This window comes from Peromyscus leucopus, unplaced genomic scaffold (genome assembly GCF_004664715.2).
Source record: "Peromyscus leucopus breed LL Stock unplaced genomic scaffold, UCI_PerLeu_2.1 scaffold_129, whole genome shotgun sequence".
In the NCBI taxonomy this organism is placed as follows: domain Eukaryota; kingdom Metazoa; phylum Chordata; class Mammalia; order Rodentia; family Cricetidae; genus Peromyscus; species Peromyscus leucopus.
Window position 1 is genome coordinate 1 of NW_023504435.1, and position 7,463 is coordinate 7,463.

At 38.2% G+C, this 7,463-nt stretch overlaps 1 pseudogene; it reads left to right on the top strand.

The window, feature by feature from the left end:
• Window positions 1–3,500: 3,500 nt before the first annotated feature.
• LOC114689573 lies at window positions 3,501–6,259 on the top strand (annotated as a pseudogene).
• Window positions 6,260–7,463: the final 1,204 nt, after the last annotated feature.

Consider the following 7,463-nt stretch of genomic DNA (forward strand, 5'->3'; position numbering starts at 1 on the left):
TCTCAGTTATGGGTTCTTCTTCCCAAATTACTCAATTTTGTGTCAAGTTAATAACAACAAGCAAAAGATGATCAGTAACTTACATGTATATTCATCCACCATCCTTAGGAGAATGATTCAGAGGATACCAGCGCCCCACATACCAAAATATATGCATAAAATGTTTAATAAAAAGGATGGCATATTTGCCTGTAATTTTTGTACATACCTTCCTGTGAGGAGTACTTTAATCATCTCTAGATTACTTATAATACCCAGTTTGGTTTAAATTCTATGTAAATAATAGGTAATTTTATGTAATAACATCAAGCTTCTGTACTTCAATACAGACACATTTTTTTTTCCCTGAATACTTTCCACCCAAGGTTGGTTGAGTCAGTGATGTGGAACCCATAGATACTGAAAGCCAATTGTACTCTTGAGAATTTCACATTGTGTTTATCCTTTGTTGAGAACCTCCTACATTGTTTTCTACAATGACCATTCTATTATACATCCTCACCGATGCATAAGGCTTTCAATTTCTCTACATTTACCACCGCTTCTTATTTTCTGCTTTGTGACAGAGATTATCCTAATGATGATAATGAGTTATCTCATATCATATCAAAATGTATAACATATACTCTCAAATATAATCCATATGTATCTTATGATCAGTGATGTTAAGGTGTTTTTTTTTCCCCATTGCTTGTTGGTCCTTTGGATATTTTCTTGAAGAACATTGCTTTAGTTAGGTTATGTTTTTGTTTTGTTTTGTTTCATTGTTACTGCTGTTGTTCAGTTGTTGGACTTACTAGTCCTGATTTTTAATCCTCTTCCCAATAGATGGCTTCAGAATGTGTTCTCCCATTCTTTAGGCTGCCTTTGTATTTTGTTGATTTCTTTCATGCACAGAAGGCTGTACGTGTGAAATCATCCTACTTGTCTATTTTTGCTTTTGTACCAGACCTTTTGGTGTCAAGTCCAAGGAATAACTGTGAAACCCAAAACTGAAACTTACCCTCTTTCCTTTTTCTTGGAATTCTATTATTTTGTGTGCTACACTTAGGCCTTCCTTATAATTTGAGTTATTTTTTGTCGACAATATCAGCTAAGGTCACGGGCTAATTCTTCCCATGTGGCTGTCCAGTTCTGCCAGTGTTATCTGTGCCTTTCCAGCTGTGTAGACCTTGTTAGAAATGATTTCTGAGTTCAGTGTTCCACTGGAACCTATGTCTTACATTCATCCTTTGTATTCTAGAAGTTTCATTTGTCTGCTTCCAAAAGAGCCACATTCAGGGCTGGGAGACATATTTGATATGAAATCTGACCTTCTGTTTTCTGAGGTTCATGGTTGGTCATTTGGTTAAGGCAATGTATATGCAAAGACAAATTTGAGCTCTTGAATATAATTATCTCATCCTGTAGTTTAAGATAAATGATATATTTCTCATAACACCAGGGAGACTATAGACCAACTAAAGTTATCCTTTCAATAGTAATACACTGTTAGTGGAGTTTCTCAAGCACATTTAATGCATACTTTGCTTCCTAATATGTTTCTTTAAATTCAATAGAAACATAAAGTTTGCTCTAATACCATCCCAGAGTTCCGAAAGGTAGGTTTATACCTTGGCTTTCTATTATGAATTAAGATTTAGGAATAAACTCTGCAGAATTTTTTTAAGTTTGTAATTCCCTTGAAATTATTTTGAACTTGATCTAAACAGAAACAAACATAGGATAAACTGGTGAAGTTAACTATTTGCAAAATATTATTCTCTGCATGTTTGCCTGTTTTAGAATTTACTGATAAACATCAAAATCAGGTAGTTTGATACTATTGAACATTTTTCAACACATAACAAATGGCAAAGTAACCAGATTCAGTGGTGAGGGCAGAAACAATACCAAATGTTTTTTCCCACAGACCAGCAAACTTCTAGCATCAAAGCCACACAAATTCATTTCACCTCAGACTTGTCACAATCTGAATGGTATGATTTTATTTTGTGAGACTAGTAACAAGAGTTGCATACTTAATAAAACAACAAAAAAGTTTTAGGGCTTTTAAAGTTTCTACTAAAATATGACTCAACTGTTTGTACTGGCTGTATTATTATGGCTTTTGATCAGCAGCAAGCATATGATTTACAAAGTAAAAAGATAACACAAAGTGCTGACCTGAAGTGGGAGCTTGCTATGTTCTGAACATTGGAGTTATGTACACTGTTCTTAATGAATGTTTCTAGAAAATACCAGTCACTGAAGTTCTTCAAAGATGAAGTGCATTATGACAGAAAAATATAAGGAAATATATAATTATACTTAAGTGTAATTATCAAGTGGCCAGTCTGTTCTTAGGAAAGCAAGATTAATGCCAGTTAGCTGTATAATGGCTTTTTATACCTGGTTGGAATTCAGAATACTAGAACCGGTAACTATTATATAAGTTGGCAAGACATGCATGTTACCCTTTTTTCTATCTGGTATCTTGTTAAAACCAATACTTAAGTCAATAGCATCAGCTATGTGCCTTCTGAGAACTACTATTTGAGCTAAGACCACAATATGTAGAAACACAGTAACATAAACAGAGATGGCAAATACAACTTTTATGAGCATCTAATATGTGCCAAACACTGCACAGAGTTTTTATATAGATTCCTGTGTTTTGTTTTTTAACGTAGAGTCAATTCTTCAATAATACTTTATGAGCAACCCTAGTTTCTAACTTGAAGAAGTTGAGAGATGATACACCAGATCCATGGTCTGTGGCTGTTAAGTAGCCAGTAATATTCAAAGGAATGTAATGAAACATAGATGTTAATTATAGACACATTTTCTTTTTGGTGCTAGGATTGAAATTAGAGTCTTGTTCATATAGACCAGTGTTCTACCACACACCTCTGTTTCTTGCCTGAGACATATTTTCACATGTAGGTATTGAATATATTTGTGTTTTTAATGAAGATTTTTGGTGAGGCAGAGTAGTCATTACTTTATTCAGCAGTGATCATATGACTATTAGAATATAGGAAGAGTTGCCATTTTCCTCCCATACTTTTATGAAATTGACCTCTTGCATAAAAGCAATTGATCTTGAAACACTCTGGCTGAAAATATCTACAGAATGTAGCATTTGGAAAAGAAAGAATCCTTGAAAACAAATGGTATTAATGTAAATACCATAGATAATTTAGGATGTGCTGAGTCTTTCATGAACTACTATCCATGTTTGACTTTTACTAAGACTGACCATTCAACTTTTTAGAAGCATAAATGTGCAGTTTCTAAAGTAATTTTGTTTTTGAATGAATGTCATCTTTAGGATTTTCTAAAGTATGCCTGTGTATTTAATGATGGACTATGTGCAGTTCTAATTATAAAGCTAAAGGAATTCTAAGTAGTATCAGTGTAGTAAGTGGGCGATAAAAAGAGTATCCTAAGTCTACTTAGATACTCCTAATGCATTTTAAACACATTTTTTTTTCAGCTATATGAGTGACTATGCCCATGTAGTAAACAAAAGAGTCTACTGAATAAGCATAATGTCTTTCCTGATTTAATTTTCAGACACGTCTCCAGACTTGGCCGAAGTAGCTCCAACACGGACCTGTGCACATGCCTGGAATTGAGTGACATGGTTAAAGGATTTCAGATTGCTTCGTGCCTCTTGGGAAGTTCCGAAAACCATCCTTTCCAACTCTGGAATTCTGTTCAACTGAGACTCGCTTGAATGTTTACACTATCTGCTTGCTGTTCTACTCGCCACTAAACAGTGTTCAGATCCTGATCAGGAACTGAGTGTGTTCCTCAAGCCACCATGGCCAGATTGAGCATTGGGATAGCAGTTTGCCGAATGGTGCTGGGCTTGCTGATGACTTCATTAACTGAGTCTTCCATACTGAATAGTGAGTGTCCCCAGCTTTGCGTGTGTGAAATTCGCCTTGTTTACCCCACAGTCCACATACAGAGAAGCCACCACTGTTGATTGTAATGACCTCCGTCTAACAAGGATCCCTGACAACCTTTCTAGTGACACACAAGTGCTTCTCCTACAGAGCAATAACATCGCCAAAACCGTAGATGAGCTTCAGCAGCTCTTCAACCTGACTGAGCTTGATTTCTCCCAGAACAACTTTACAAACATCAAAGAGGTAGGACTGGCCAACTTGACCCAGCTCACGACCCTGCATCTAGAGGAAAATCAGATCTCGGAGATGACAGATTACTGTCTGCAAGACCTCAGCAACCTTCAAGAACTCTACATCAACCATAACCAGATCAGTACCATCTCAGCTAATGCTTTTCTGGCTTAAAAAATCTCTTAAGGCTGCACCTGAATTCAATAAATTGAAAGTGATTGACAGCCGTTGGTTTGATTCTACACCCAACCTGGAAATTCTCATGATTGGGGAAAACCCTGTGATTGGAATCCTGGACATGAACTTCAGACCTCTCTCCAACTTGAGAAGCCTAGTTTTGGCAGGAATGTACCTCACTGATGTTCCTGGAAATGCCTTGGTAGGCTTAGACAGCCTCGAGAGCCTGTCTTTTTATGACAACAAACTGATCAAAGTCCCTCAACTTGCTCTGCAGAAAGTTCCAAATTTGAAATTCTTAGACCTCAATAAAATCCCATTCACAAAATCCAAGAAGGGGACTTTAAAAATGCTTCGGTTGAAAGAACTGGGAATCAACAACATGGGAGAGCTGGTTTCGGTGGACCGCTACGCCCTGGACAACTTGCCTGAACTGACAAAGCTTGAAGCCACCAACAACCCAAACTGTCATACATCCATCGTTTGGCTTTCCGAAGCGTCCCGGCTCTAGAAAGCCTGATGTTGAACAACAACGCCCTGAATGCCGTTTACCAAAAGACCGTAGAGTCTCTTCCCAATCTACGCGAGATCAGCATCCACAGCAATCCCTTGCGGTGTGACTGTGTCATCCACTGGATTAACTCCAACAAAACCAACATCCGCTTCATGGAGCCCCTCTCCATGTTCTGTGCCATGCCGCCTGAATACAGAGGGCAGCAGGTGAAAGAGGTGTTAATCCAGGACTCCAGTGAACAGTGCCTCCCAATGATATCACACGACACATTCCCAAATCATTTAAACATGGACATCGGCACCACAGTTTTCCTAGACTGTCGGCCATGGCTGAGCCGGAGCCAGAAATTTACTGGGTCACTCCCATTGGAAATAAGATAACCGTGGAAACCCTTTCAGATAAATACAAGCTGAGTAATGAGGGCACCTTGGAAATAGCAAATATACAGATTGAAGACTCGGGAAGGTACACATGTGTTGCCCAGAATGTCCAAGGAGCTGATACTCGAGTGGCAGCCATCAAGGTTAATGGAACCCTTCTAGATGGTGCCCAGGTGCTGAAAATATATGTCAAACAGACAGAGTCTCATTCGATTTTAGTGTCCTGGAAAGTTAATTCCAACGTCATGACATCAAACTTAAAGTGGTCATCTGCCACTATGAAGATTGACAACCCCCACATCACATACACAGCCAGGGTTCCAGTGGATGTCCATGAGTATAACCTAACACATCTTCAGCCTTCTACAGATTACGAAGTGTGTCTCACGGTGTCCAACATCCACCAGCAGACTCAAAAGTCGTGTGTCAATGTCACAACCAAAAATGCTGCCTTCACCCTGGACATCTCCGACCACGAAACCAGCACAGCCCTTGCTGCGGTGATGGGGTCGATGTTTGCTGTCATCAGTCTGCGTCCATTGCTGTGTACATTGCCAAAAGGTTTAAGAGGAAAAATTACCACCATTCGCTAAAAAAGTATATGCAAAAAACTCTTCCATCCCACTGAACGAGCTGTACCCACTCATTAACCTCTGGGAAGGAGACAACGAGAAGGATAAGGATGGCTCAGCAGACACCAAGCCAACCCAGGTCGACACATCCAGAAGCTATTACATGTGGTAACTCAGTGGGTATTTTGCTTCTGGTAGTAAGGAGCACAACGACATTTTTGCTTTATTCTGCAAAAATAACAAGGTGAAGAAGACTTTTGTACTTTTGACTTTGCTAGTTTGTGGCAGAGTGGAGAGGATGGGTGGATATTTCAAAGTTTTTTAGTATAGCGTATCGCAAGGGTTTCACACGGCTGGTAGTGGCTCTCAGCTGCCAGTTTGTGTTTGGTTTTTATCCTTATCATTATTATGATTATTATATTATTATATTATTATTATTTTATTTTAGTTGATGTGCTAAACTCAATAATGCTGTCTTAACTACAATGCTCAAAAAATGATTACTGACAGGTGGGGGTTCCTCTGTGCTTGACCCCTTCTTCTGAAGCCATCACTACAAAGAACCGTGTCCTCTCAAAAGCTAACATATGGTTTGGAAGCAGCATTAAATCCTTCGTAGCAATCTGGTCTACAGACTTTGAACTCAAGCTAAGACGAAACTTGCTACTTTGTTGAATGATGTTAGTTGGCTGTACTGTAATGTTGTATCAACTGAACTGAATGTTTGCCTTTCAGCAACCTCTTTTTCTTTCCTTCCTCTTTCTTTGTAATAGTTGAAGAGGCTTAGAACAAGCTAACAGGCAATAGAAATATGTATATCAGATTTTCTAATGTAATGAACTACATGTTAATTGTTACTATATTCTTTTTATCTTTAGTAGACACTTTAAAAAAAGAAAAGATAATTTTGTTGTGTTTAACTCACCAACTTGGTGTATAATGAAGACAGAAGTACAATAAATTAGTTTGTTCTGATTTTTTAGAACACTTGCAATAACGTATCATTATAGTTCTTGCTAGTTGCAGAGGCACTATCTTTCACACCAATGCAGTGGACAACCAAAGTATGTATGTGCATGCTGTCTTTTATAGTCAGGCCCTAAAATCTTTTGAGTTCTTTTTTGTAAAGAAAGAAGTATCCATTTTAACTAAGACCCTGGGCATTGAGATGGCTGGGTAAGTAGATGCCTGCTACCAAGCCTGAACTGAATTCCATCCCCAGGCCCACATGGTGGAAGGGAAGAACTGACTCTAAGCTGTCCTTTCACCTCAACATGCAACGTGGCATGCACAGACACACACGTGTACCCACTCATATGTACGTAAAATAAACAAATGCATTGGAAGGAACAAATTAATGGATACATTTTAATGAGAAGGATTTACATATTTTCAATACCACTGAATAAAACCTGATGGAGGAGGTGTTCATATAAAGAAAAAAATGCATACTCTACTATAACCCAAGCATAGTTACACATTGGATGCATCATTCTCTTTCTTTCATTTATTTTACAGTATGCACATTCCTCATCAAGGTCCAAAAACAGAGCTAAAGAATGTTTCAAAACTTACTATAGTATCCCTTTTAACAGCTATCTATGTGCTTATAGGGTGTATACTGTCATGGAGATGTCTGCTGAAATAGACAACTGACAGAAGGCAGAGTGATTTCTCAAGGCTGGCATTT